The sequence below is a fragment of the Mustelus asterias genome, chromosome 24 (genome assembly GCF_964213995.1).
Source record: "Mustelus asterias chromosome 24, sMusAst1.hap1.1, whole genome shotgun sequence".
Classification (NCBI taxonomy): Eukaryota; Metazoa; Chordata; class Chondrichthyes; order Carcharhiniformes; family Triakidae; genus Mustelus; species Mustelus asterias.
In genome coordinates, this window is record NC_135824.1 from 57061542 (window position 1) to 57075307 (window position 13766).

A 13766-nucleotide genomic window follows, 5' to 3' on the forward strand; every position below is an offset into this window, starting at 1 on the left:
TATCGTTGGACTGTGGGAAGAAACCGGAGCACCCGGAGGAAACCCACACAGACACGGGGAGAATATGTAAACTCCACACAGACAGTGACCCAAGCCGGGAATCGAACACGGGTCCCTGGCGCTGTGAGGCAGCAGTGCTCACCCATTGTGCCACCGTGCCGCCCATTAAAGTGACGCCACAAAAGTGACAGGCATCGAACATCACCACCAAGAGGGAATCTAACCAATGCCCCCTTGACATTCAATGGCATTGCCATTACTGAATCCCCCACTATCAACGTCCTGGGGGGTTACCATTGACCAGAAACTGGACCGGACCCAGCCATATAAATACCGTGGCTACCAGAGCAGGTCAGAGGCCGGACATTCTGCAGAGACCAGCTCTCTCCTGACTCACTAAAGCCTGTCCACCATCTACAAGGCAAAGTCAGGAGCGTGATGGAAGACTCTCCGATTGCCTGGCTGGGTGCGGTTCTAACAACACTCAAGAAGTACAAAAACCCATTGATTGGCACCCCATCCACCACCTTTAACATTCACTCCCTCCATCACCAATGTACACTGGCAGCCGTGTGTACCATCTACAAGAAGCACGGCAGGAACTTACCAAGGCTCCTTTGCCAGCACCTTCCAAACCCACCACCTCTACCATCTTGAAGGACAAAGGCAGCAGATACATGGGAACGCCACCACCTGCAAGTCCCCCTCCGAGCCACTCGCCATCCTGGCTTGGAAATATATCGGCCATTCCTTCACTGTCGCTGGGTGAGAATCCTGGAACTCTCTCCCTAACAGCACTGTGGGTGTACCTACACCTCAGGGACTGCAGCGGGTTCAAGGTGTCGGCCCACCCACCACCTTCTCAAGGGGCAATTAGGGATGGGCAATAGATGTTGGCCCAGTTAATGACACCCACATCCCATGAACGAATATATTAAAATTGTTTCTGTTATGTCGGGTAAATAGCGTCCAGGACACCTGGGGGAACTCCCCTGCTCTTCAGATTAGTGACTGTGGGATCTCTTACATCCACCCGGGAGGGCAGAGGGGGTCTCAGTTTAATGTCTCATCTGAAAGGCAATACTCCTGATAGTACAGCACTAAAAATTAGATGATTTCACTGTTTCACATTGTCCCACTGTCCTGGGAGTGTTTGATGTATTTGCTACCAAATAAACCTGTTGGACTTTGACCTGGTGTTGTGAGACTTCTTACTGTGTTTGATGGGGGCAGTGTAGAGGGAGCTTTACTCTGTATCTAACCTCGTGCTGTACCTGTCCTGGGAGTGTTTGATGGGGACAGTGTAGAGGGAGCTTTACTCTGTATCTAACCTCGTGCTGTACCTGTCCTGGGAGTGTTTGATGGGGGACAGTGTAGAGGGAGCTTTGCTCTGTATCTAACCTCGTGCTGTAACTGTCCTGGGAGTGTTTGATGGGGCAGTGTAGAGGGAGCTTTACTCTGTATCTAACCTCGTGCTGTGCCTGTCCTGGGAGTGTTTGATGGGGGACAGTGTAGAGGGAGCTTTACTCTGTATCTAACCCCGTGCTGTGCCTGTCCTGGGAGTGTTTGATGGGGGACAGTGTAGAGGGAGCTTTACTCTGTATCTAACCCCATGCTGTACCTGTCCTGGGAGTGTTTGATGGGGACAGTGTAGAGGGAGCTTTACTCTGTATCTAACCCCGTGCTGTGCCTGTCCTGGGAGTGTTTGATGGGAGACAGTGTAGAGGGAGCTTTACTCTGTATCTAACCCCATGCTGTACCTGTCCTGGGAGTGTTTGATGGGGACAGTGTAGAGGGAGCTTTACTCTGTATCTAACCCCGTGCTGTACCTGTCCTGGGAGTGTTTGATGGGGACAGTGTAGAGGGAGCTTTACTCTGTATCTAACCCCGTGCTGTACCTGTCCTGGGAGTGTTTGATGGGGACAGTGTAGAGGAAGCTTTACTCTGTATCTAACCCCGTGCTGTACCTGTCCTGGGAGTGTTTGATGGGGACAGTGCAGAGGAAGCTTTACTCTGTATCTAAAGATTAATAATGGCACTGGAAGATAAATGCTGCAAGTGTTTTGCTTGCCGAGGTCTCACAGCGCTAAGTGAAAACAGGCATAGGTCAATCATGATAATTTTGTCTCTCCATCCCATTGTCTCTGGAGACTGGTTAAACAGTTACTGGATGTCGGTAACCTTGTAAATACGTGATGACGTTGTGATGGATTCTCTGGTATCTGTGCAACACTCTGTAGTGGATCTGGAAATCCATGATGACAGGGAGATGGATCTCTCACAGGATGTATAGCATCAGGTAGGCAGGACGGATGTCTCCACAGAGCAGAAACCTCGACAACACAGAAGTCCTTCCCTTCCCCCACCCGCTGTAAGGCCGAATCGGCTCCCTTCAGAGATTCAGCAGCCTTGACAACCCAGAGACACAATTCACTGATAAGCAAGAAAATAAACCAACCTCAGGAAATAACTCAGACTGAAGTTCTGTCTTAAAATGACGTAACTATCGTGACTGAGGGGCTAGCCTTGGAGAGATCTATGCCCTTCTTATAGGCGAGTGCAGGCAGAGGCCATTCGGCCCATCGTGTCTGCACCAGCTCTCCAAATGAGCGACTCCCCCAGTTCCATTCTCCCGCCTTCTCCCCTTAACCCTGCACATTCTTCCTTCCAATTCCCTATTTAAAGCTTCAATTGAACCAGTCTCCACCACGCTCTCAGACAGCGCATTCCAGACCCTCACCACTCGCTGCGTGAAAAAGTTTCCCCACGTATTCTTATACTAATTACATTAAGATCTGTGCCCTCTCGTTCTCGATCCTTTCACGAGTGGGAACGGTTTCGCCCTATCCACCCTGTCCAAACTCACAGATCCAGGGTTCCAGGTTCAATTCTGGCCTCAGGTCACTGTGTGTGTGTGTGGGTGGAATTTGCTCCCCGTGTCTGCGTGGGTTTCCTCTGGGTGCTCCAGGTTACTCCCACAATCAAAAGATGTGCAGGGTTAGGTGGATTGGCCATGATAAAATGTCCCTTAGTGTCCCAAGATGTGCGGGTTAGGTGGATTGGCCATGGTAAATTTCCCCATAGTGTCCAACGATGTGCAGGTTAGGTGGATTGGCCATGGTAAATTTCCCCATAGTGTCCAACGATGTGCAGGTTAGGTGGATTGGCCATGCTAAATTGTCTCTTAGTGTCCAAAGATGTGCAGGTTAGGTGGATTGCCTATGCTAAGTTGCCCCTTAGTGTCCAAAGATGTGTGGGTTCGGTGGATTGGCCATGCTAAATTGCCCCTTCGTGTCCAAAGATGTGCGGGTTAGGTGGATTGGCCATGGTAAATTGCCCCTTGGTGTCCACAGATATGCAGGATAGATGGTCAATGTGTGGGGTTACGGGGATAGGGTGGGGTGATGGGCCTGGATAAGATGCGATTTCGGAGAGTTGCTGCAGACCCGATGGGCCGAATGGCCTCCTGCACTGCGGGGATTCTGTGACACTCATGATTTTGAACATCAGTTCAAATCTCCTCTCAACCTTCTTCTCTGTTGCACCTCCCGCACTCACAGGACATCCTCAAGCCGTTTGGTGAAGAATTTTTAAAAAGTGTGGTCACTATTATAATGTAGGAAATATCAACCTAGGCACAGCAAGATCCCACAGACATCAATGTGAGAAGGACCGGATAATCTTATTTTAACGTCATTGGTCGAGGGGGAATAAGTAACCCTCAGGACACCCGGGGAGAATTCCCCCTTGCTCTTTTTCGAAAATACTGCCTTGGAACTATTTTACATCCGCCCGGAAAGGGCTGACAGGATTTAATGGCACCCTCTGACAGTGCGACACTCCTTCGGCGCGGCACCAGAAAAGTCAGTCCGGATTGTGTGCTCTCGGATCTGTGGAGTGGGACGCGAACCCACAGTGATGTGAGATGCACTTGGGACGGAGTTCAGTGAACACAGGACGTGGTGGGATTGTAACTGGGAGTATGTTGTGTAGTTTTGCCCCCTTGTGGCTATAAAGGGATTAACATCCAACGACTGACCTGCCCCTTTTTACATTGGGGAGGCCAAACACAGATTAGGGGCCCTCTTTGCTTAGTCTCCGAGCATGACCCTGAGTTTCTGATGGCCTATCAATTTAAATTCCCCATTTTGCGGACTACAGCTCAGCCATCAACAACATTATTCTTACAGAACTCATCTCCAAACTCCGTGGCCTGGGCCTCGGCTCCTCCCTCTGCGTCTGGGTCCGGAACTTCCTAACCCACAGACCGCAATCAGTAAGGATAGGCAACCAACACCTCCTCCACGATCATCCTCAACACCGGTGCCCCCCACAAGGCTGTGTCCTCAGCCCCTCACTATAATCCTCATACACCTATAAAGGCGGCACGGTGGCACAGTGGTTGGCACTGCTGCCTCACCGCTCCAGAGACCTGGGTCACTGTCTGTGTGGAGTTTGCACGTTCTCCCCGTGTCTGAGTGGGTTTCCTTTGGGTGCTCCGGTTTCCTCCCACTCTCCAAAGATGTGTGGGCTAGGTGGATTGGCTATGCCAAATTGCCCCTTAGTGTCCTGGGATGTGTAGGTAGGGGGATTAGCAGGGTAAACATGTGGGGTTACGGGGATAGGGCCTGGGTGGGATTGTTGTTGGTGCAGGCCCAATAGGCCAAATGGCCTCCTTCTACACCGTAGGGTTTCTATGATTCTATGACTGTGCGGCCAAATTCCCCTCCAACTCCATTTTCAAGTTTGCTGATGACACCACCATAGTGGGTCAGATCTCAAACAATGACGAATCAGAGTACAGGAATGAGATAGAGAATCTGGTGAACTGGTGCGGCAACAATAATCTCTCCCTCAGTGTTATACTTTTATATCTTTTTCCCGATGGAGAGAATGTCCGGGGTGTGTGGGGTCCTTGATTATGCCGGCTGCTTTGCCAAGGGAGCAGGAAGTGTAGACAGAGTCAATGGATGGGGGGCTGGTTTGCGTGATGGACTGGGCTACATTCACGACCTTTTGTAGTTTCTTGCGGTCTTGGGCAGAGCAGGAGCCCATACCAAACTGTGATACAACCAGAAAGGATGCTTTCTATGGTGCATCTGTAAAAGCGAAAGATCTATTGATTTTGGGCAAGAATTTCTGGTCTTGTAGCCAGTGGAATTGGAATACCCTGCTGGTTAACGCTGCTTCTCGTGCTACTGATGCTGCCGGACTTGCTGAGTCTTTTTATTTCCAGCAATTTACTGTTTCTATTTCAGAGTTCCAGCATCCAAAGTATTCCTTTTTTCAATTTATTGTCCATATTTACAAGATAGAGGTCCAACATTCTGGCTAACTGAGCAATAGTAACTTAGCATCTGCTTCCCAAAATGCACTATTGGGGCAGCACGGTGGCACAGTGGTTAGCACTGCTGCCTCACAGTGCCAGGGTTTGGGTTCGATTCCCGGCTCGGGTCACTGTCTGCATGTTCTCCCCCGTGTCTGCATGGGTTTCCTCCACACTCCAAAGGTGTACTGGTTAGGGTGCATTGGCCATGCTAAATTCTCCCTCAGTGTACCCGAACAGGCGCCGGAGTGTGGTGACAAGGGGATTTTCACAGTAACTTCATTGCAGTGTGAATGAATGTAAGCCTACTTGTGACTAATAAATAAACTTTACTTCTACCTAATATGCACATCTTTGGACACTAAGACAGGTACAGCCCGGGGTTAGATACAGAGTAAAGCTCCCTCTATACTGTCCCATCAAACACTCCCAGGACAGGTATGGCACGGGGTTAGATACAGAGTAAAGCTGCCTCTATACTGTCCCATCAAACACTCCCAGGACAGGTACAGCACGGGGTTAGATACAGAGTAAAGCTCCCTCTGCACTGTCTCCATCAAACTCCCAGGACAGGTACAGCACAGGGTTAGATACAGAGTAAAGCTTCCCCTGCACTGTCCCCCATCAAACACTCCCAGGACAGGTGCAGCGCGGGGTTAGATACAGAGTAAAGCTCCTTCTACACTGTCCCCCATGAAACACTCCCAGGACAGGTACAGCATGGGGTTAGATACAGAGTAAAGCACCTTCTACACTGCCCCCATCACACACTCCCAGGACAGGTACAGCACGGGGTTAGATACAGAGTAAAGCTCCTTCTACACTGTCCCCCATCAAACACTCCCAGGACAGGTACAGCATGGGGTTAGATACAGGGTAAAGCACCTTCTACACTGCCCCCATCACACACTCCCAGGACAGGTACAGCACGGGGTTAGATACAGAGTAAAGCTCCCTCTACACTGCCCCCATCAAACACTCCCAGGACAGGTACAGCACGGGGTTAGATACAGAGTAAAGCTCCCTCTACACTGTCCCCACCAAACACTCCCAGGACAGGTACAGCACGGGGTTAGATACAGAGTAAAGCTCCCTCTACACTGTCCCCATCAAACACTCCCAGGACAGGTACAGCACGGGGTTAGGTACACAGTAAAGCTCCCACTACACTGTCCCCCATCAAAGACTTCCAGGACAGGTACAGCACGGGGTTCGATACAGAGTATAGCTCCTTCTCCACTGTCCCCCATCAAACACTCCCAGGACAGGCGCAGCACGGGGTTAGATACAGAGTAAAGCTCTCTCTACACTGTCCCCATCAAACACTCCCACAAAAGATCATTTTAACTCTTTTACACCCTAGCTATGACTGTAACACTACGTCCTGCACTCTCTCCTTTCCTTCTCTATGAACGGTATGATTTGTCTGTACAGCGTGCAAGAAACAATACTTTTCGCTGTATCCTAATACATGTGACAATAATAAATCAAATCAAAAAGATGTGCAGGTTAGGTGGATTGGCCATGTTAAATTGACCCTAGTGTCAGGGGAATTAGCAGGGTAAATGTGTGGGGTTACGGCGATGAGACCTGGGCGGATTGTGGTGGGTGCAGACTCGATGGGCTGAATGGCCTCCCTCTGCACTGTAGGGATTCTATGAAACACTTCCACACACAAAGTGCGGAGGAAGTTTCAAACCCGACTCTGCAAGTGATGCTGGATCAATTGATCATTTTAAATCAGAGGATGTTAGATTTTTGTTATCCAAAGAATGTGCAGAAAAGGTCGGCATAGAGAGTTAGATCGCAAATCAGTCATCATCTCACTGAATTCAGAGCAGGTTCAAGGGGCTGAATGGCCTCCTTCTGTTCCTGCGTTCCTCAACATTTTCCCTTGTGAGCTTAGCCACAGCCACAACTGCAATCGTGAAATCCGTACAGTGCAGAAGGAGGCAATTTGGCCCATCGAGTCTGCACCGATTCTCCAACAGAGCATCCCACCCTGTCCCCTCCCCTTGCAGACCCAACTATTTACCCCGCTAGTTCTCCTAACTCACACATCTTTGGACACTAAGGGGCAATTTACCATGGCCAATCCACCTAACCTGCACATCTTTGGACACTAAGGGGCATTTTAGTGTGGCCAATCCACCTAATTTGCACATCTTTGGACACTAAGGGGCAATTTAGCACGGCCAATCAACCTAACCTGCACATCTTTGGAGTGTGGGAGGAAACCGGAACACCCGGAGGAAACGCACGCAGACACGGGGAGAAGGTGCAACCTCCACGCAGACTGTTACCCCGAGGCGGGAATTGAACCTAGGTCCCTGGCGCCGTGAGACAGCAGTGCTAACCACTGTGCCACCAGGTCCCTGGCGCTGTGAGACAGCAGTGCTAACCACTGTGCCACCAGGTCCCTGGCGCTGTGAGACAGCAGTGCTAATCACTGTGCCACCAGGTCCCTGGCGCTGTGAGACAGCAGTGCTAATCACTGTGCCACTGGGCCGCCACTTAGATTGGTCTCTGTGGGGAATGGAAATTCAGAACTGGACTGACAGATTCCAATCGGCCTCCTGTAACTGGACGTCAAGATGGCTTTTCAATGTGCTCCCACTGCTGTAAAGACCCAGCATCTTTCTGGTCAGGATTGCTTCGTCCCAAACCTGCCTCAACTTCAGCATCCAGAACAAGGGAAGAAAACCTCCAAATTTGACTGGGTCTTCACACAGGGTCAGTGGAAATCTCAAACTCTCTCCCTCCTGCTGAGGCTCGTGATCAATTGAAACTAAAGGGAAAACTGCATTTGGTGGATTTTCAGTCGGAAAGCGTATGGAGGGCTGAGGAACTTTAGCAGGAATTAAGATTTCTTTTATTAATTCGTGGGACATGGGCGTCGCTGGCTGGGCCAGTATTTATTGCCCATCCCTAGTTGCCTGAGGGCAGTTGAGAGTCAACCACATTGCTGTGGGCTCTGGAGTCACATGTAGGCCAGACCGGGTAAGGACGGCAGATTTCCTTCCCTAAAGGATATTAGTGAACCAGATGGGGTTTGTTTTCCAATTCAATCCAATCAAAGTCTAATTCAAAGTCTCAGCAAGTGAGACATTCCCGATCCAAGCTGACAAGACAGGCTCACCATTTCCTGTCTTGGGCTTGATCTACATGATCCAAACTGATAGGATCAGGCATTGCACCTCCTCCAAGGCTTGACCTCATTTGTATCTTAGCCAAAAGGCCGAGAGGCCGCTTTAAAAAATTGCTTCAAATGAAGCCTCGGTGTAACCTCATAGAAACCATAGAAATCATAGAAACCCTACAGTGCAGAAGGAGGCCATTCGGCCCATCGACTCATGACTTCAACCAAGTGCAGGACAGCAAAACTACACTTGATCTCAGTCAAAAGGCCGAGTGAACCAGATGGGTTTTTTCCAACAATGGTTGTCAGTAGATACTTAATTCCAGATTTTCCAGCCCACAGCCGGGAATATCCCAACCCCTAACTTTTCAGCGACACTTCAACCCTCAGCGCCAACCACTGAGCCAACGCCGGCACGTACTTAAGGAGCGAACCCTTTGGGGCAAAGGAGGACATTGAGACCTCGTTTCTCATCAATGTTTTACAGCGAATGAAGTTTCAATCAAGTCATTATGATGTCACCGGGCTGAGAGGAGAAGGTAATAATGGCAAACCTGACAACACGGGGGTGGGGGGGGTGGGGGTAGTTTTAAACTACAAACACATGAGGAATATCAGTCAGCACTTGACTTCGAACCAACCGTGAGTGAGTAAAAAAACTGCACTTTGTTAGCAAGGGGTTTCCAAGATTATAGATGATTTGTAGAGATTGGTAGAGCAGGGATCTGATTCCCTTGTTGGTCAGGTCTCTATTCTTGCTCCATATATTAGATTTGTTGGTTCTATACATAGCATTCCCTTTAGCAAAGGGCGGCACGGTAGCACAGTGGTTAGCACTGCTGCTTCACAGTTCCAGGGACCTGGGTTCGATTCCTGGCTTGGGTCACTGTTGGTGTGGAGTTTGCACATTCTTCTCGTGTCTGCGTGGGTTTCCTCCGGGTGCTTCGGTTTCCTCCCACAGTCCAAAGATGTGCGGGTTAGGTTGATTGGTCATGCTTAAATTGCCCCTTAGTGTCCTGAGATGCGTAGGTTAGAGGGATTAGTGGGTAAATATGTAGGGATATGGGGGTAGGGACGGGGTGGGATTGTGGTCAGTGCAGACTCGATGGGCCAAATGGCCTCTTTCTGCACTGTGGGGCTTCTGTGAATTAATGTTGGCCACGGGTGGGATTTTACAACCTTGCTCATCCCGAAATCGTAAAATCCCGCCCGAGGTCCACGGACATTCCCATTGCCCCGCCCCTCACCCATTCCGATTCCCGTGGCAGGCGGGGCGGTAAGATTCCGACCCACATCTCTACATTAGCTCTCCCACTGTCTAAGGTTGGAGTAAGCTGCTTGTTCAACTCTGGTCCCTGCCTTGCCTCTGTTACTTTTAGACTTGACTGTTCCTCTCTCACTTTCCCTCAACTTCCATCTCATCCAAATCTCTGCCACCCCCCCCCCATCGGAACTCGGAACCAATTTCCATTCACCCTCACCTCACGGGTCTACACTCACTCCTCATCCTTACAATGCCTCAGTTTGAAAATCTTCATCCTTGTTTCCAAATTCCTCCGTGGCCTCGCCTCACCCTCCCTATCTCTGTAATCTCCTCCAATCCCACCATCCTCTGCGCTTCCCCTCATTCTGGTCTCTTGTGCAACACCGCCTCCACCACCAATCAACCCCCCCCCCCCCCTCCCCCGGCTAATCTGAAGAGGTTCGGGGCTGGTCTCCTTGGAGAGGAGGAGGTTGAGGGGAGATTTGGTCGAGGGTTTCAGAACCGTGGCGGGGCCTGGGCAGAGCAGATAGGGGGAAACCCTTCCCATGGTGGAAGGGTTGAGAACAACCAGAGGACACCCATTTGAAGTGCACAGTAAAAGGAGCAATGATAACATGAGGACACACCTTTATACAGACCGAGTTGTTAGGAGCGGGAATGCACTACCTGAAAGTGTGGGCGGGACACATTCAGTTATGGCTTTGAGAAAGGAATTGGTTAATACGGCATGGAGATGACGGCCCTTCTGGCAGGATCCTCCTGTCCCACCAACAGCGAACATCCGCTGCATGTCTCCCGGAGGCAGGGGAGAGCGCACAGACTGGGAAACCCTGTTGGCAAATCCCACCACCAGCCAATGACGCCGGGGGGGCTGTGGAAAATCCCTATATGTATAAAATGTGCTGTTGTGCAATCTGTAGAATATATAATTACAACTCCACGGCACGGGTGGCACAGTGATTAGCACTGCTGCCTCACAGCGCCAGGGGACCTGGGTTCGAATCCCGGCTTGGGTCACTGTCTGTGTGGAGTTTGCACGTTCTCCCCGTGTCTCTGTGGGTTTCCTCTGGATGCTCCGGTTTCCTCCCACACTCCAAAGATAGAGTCATAGAGGGTTACAACATGGAAACAGGCTCTTCGGCCCAACTTGTCCATGCCGCCCTTTTTTAACCACTAAGCTAGTCCCAATTGCTTGCATTTGGCCCATATCCCTCTATACCCATCTTACCCATGTAACTCTTTAAATGCTTTTTAAAAGACAAAATTGTACCCACCTCTACTACTACCTCTGGCAGCTTGTTCCAGACACTCACCACCCTCCGTGTGTAAGTATTTCCCCTATGGACCCTTTTGTGTCTCTCCCCTCTCACCTTAACCGTATACCTTCTAGTTTTAGACTCCCCTACCTTTGGGAACAGATATTGACTATCTAACTGATCTATGCCCCTCATTATTTTATAGACCTCTATAAGATCACCCCTCAGCCTCCCACGCTCCAGGGAAAAACGTCCCAGTCTATCCAGCCTCTCCTTCTAACTCAAACCATCAAGTCCCGGTAGCACCCTAGTGAAGCTTTTCTGCACTCTTTCCAGTTTAATAATATCCTTTCTATAATAGGGCGACCAGAACCGTACACAGTATTCAAAGTGTGGCCTTAGATGTGCGGGTTTGGTGGATTGGCCATGCTAAATTGACCCTTAGTGTCAGGGAGATTAGCGGGGTAAATACGTGGGGTTACGGGAATAGGGTCTGGGTGGGATTGTGGTCGGTGCAGACTTGATGGGCTGAATGGCCTTTAGGGATTCTATGATTCTAACTTGCATTTCTATAGCACCACTTCCCACACATTGACTCTGTCGACACTTCCCGCTGCCTCGGCAAAGCAGCCAGCATAATTAAGGACCCCACGCACCCCGGACATTCTCTCTTCCACCTTCTTCCTTCGGGAAAAAGATACAAAAGTCTGAGGTCACATACCAACCTTGGGTGGCACGGTAGCACAGTGGTTAGCACTGCTGCTTCACAGCTCCAGGGACCTGGGTTCGATTCCCGGCTCGGGTCACTGTCTGTGCGGAGTTTGCACATTCTCCCCGTGTCTGCGTGGGTTTCCTCCGGGTGCTCCGGTTTCCTCCCACAGTCCAAAGATGTGCGGGTTAGGTTGATTGGCCATGCTAAAATTGCCCCTTAGTGTCCTGAGATGTGTAGGTTAGAGGGATTAGTGGGCAAATATGTAGGGATATGGGGGTAGGGCCTGGATGGGATTGTGGTCGGTGCAGACTCGATGGGCCAAATGGCCTCTTTCTGCACTGTAGGGTTTCTATCTATCTCTCAAACCGACTCAAGAACAGCTTCTTCCCTGCTGCTGTCAGACTTTTGAATGGACCTACCTCGCATTAAGTTGATCTTTCTCTGCACCCTAGCTATGACTGTAACACTACATTCTGCACTCTCTCCTTTCCTTCTCTATGAACGGTATGCTTTGTCTGTATAGCACGCAAGAAACAATACTTTTCACTGTATACTAATACATTGTGACATTAATAAATCAAATCAAACCTTTCCCATCATGAAAGAACGATAAGATGTTGCAGCATTATTTCTAGAATACAAATCGCCCTCTGATCTCTGGATAGAATACTAATTTCTCTTACTAATTTCCCAATGTTGTAGGGAGAGGGGCTTTCCTGTGTCCCTGGACTCTTTTGACAACATGACGCAGTTCAGGCACCCTGTGACAGTCTCACCACTGTCATTCTCATAGACTGGCAGAGACTGAGCGACATGCCTGACAGGTGGCTGGGTCAAGAGGAGCTGCCGGCTCTGAGGAAGCGACTGGACCTCCTGCAGCCTAACCAGCGGTAAGAGCACTCCATCCCTCAGGGCTCAGCTGGTGAGGAGCAGGAGACCATTCGGCCCCTCCAGCCTGTTCTGACCTTTCATTAGATCATAGCTGATCGTAATCTTAAATGGGGAGGCGATGGCCTGGTGGTATTATCACTCGACTATTAATCCAGAAAGTAACGTTCAAGGGTTCCGGATTCGAATCCCGCCACGGCAGACGGTGGAATTCGAATTCAATCAAAAAAATCTGGAATTAAGAATCTGCTGATGACCATGAAACCATTGTCAGAAAAACCCATCTGGTTCATCAATATCCTTTAGGGAAGGAAATCTGCCGTCCTTACCCGGTCTGGCCTCCATGTGACTCCAGAGCCACAGCAATGTGGTTGACTCTCAACTGCCCTCCAAGGGCAACTAGTTGGAGTTTAGAAGGATGACGGGAATCGTATTGAAACTTACAGAATACTGCGAGGCCTGGATAGAGTGGACGTGGAGAGGGTGTTTCCACTAGTAGGAAAAACTAGAACCAGAGGGCATAACCTCAGGCTAAAGGGATGATCTTTAAAACAGAGATGAGGAGGCATTTCTTCAGCCAGAGAGTGGTGAATCTGTGGAAATCTTTGCCACAGAAGGCTGTGAAGGCCAGGTCATTGAGTGTCTTTAAGACAGAGATAGATGGGTTATGGTGGTTATGGGGAAAAGGCAGGAGAATGGGGATGAGAATGGGGATGAGAATGGGGGGATGAGAAAAATATCAGCCATGATTGAATGGCGGAGCAGACTCATTCTGCTGCTAGGTCTTATGGTCTCGGAATGGGCAATAAATGCTGGCCCAGCCAGCAATGCCCATGTCCTATGAATGAATAAAAAAAGTGTTGGAAGGTCTCCAATTGGTCCTCCAGTTTTGAGAACCAGCCCGCCATTGTTAATTGGACGGTAAACCTATCGTCATGTCAATGATGGGAGGATGCCCCTTGAAAACTCTTGAAGTGATTGTTTCCCCCGGGGTGGCTTCCAGACCCAGGATCAGCACAGGCCTTTTGTTCTCACCCCTGGAGGAAAACCCAAGCCCATGGTCTCCGCAACCCAAGGTGCAGGTCAGTGTATGCTCATGGTCGCAATCTCCTGCTTGGAATTGTAAATGTGTCCAGATCTCAGGTGAGGCCAGGTTTGGACTGGGCTATGCTTGCCTCCTT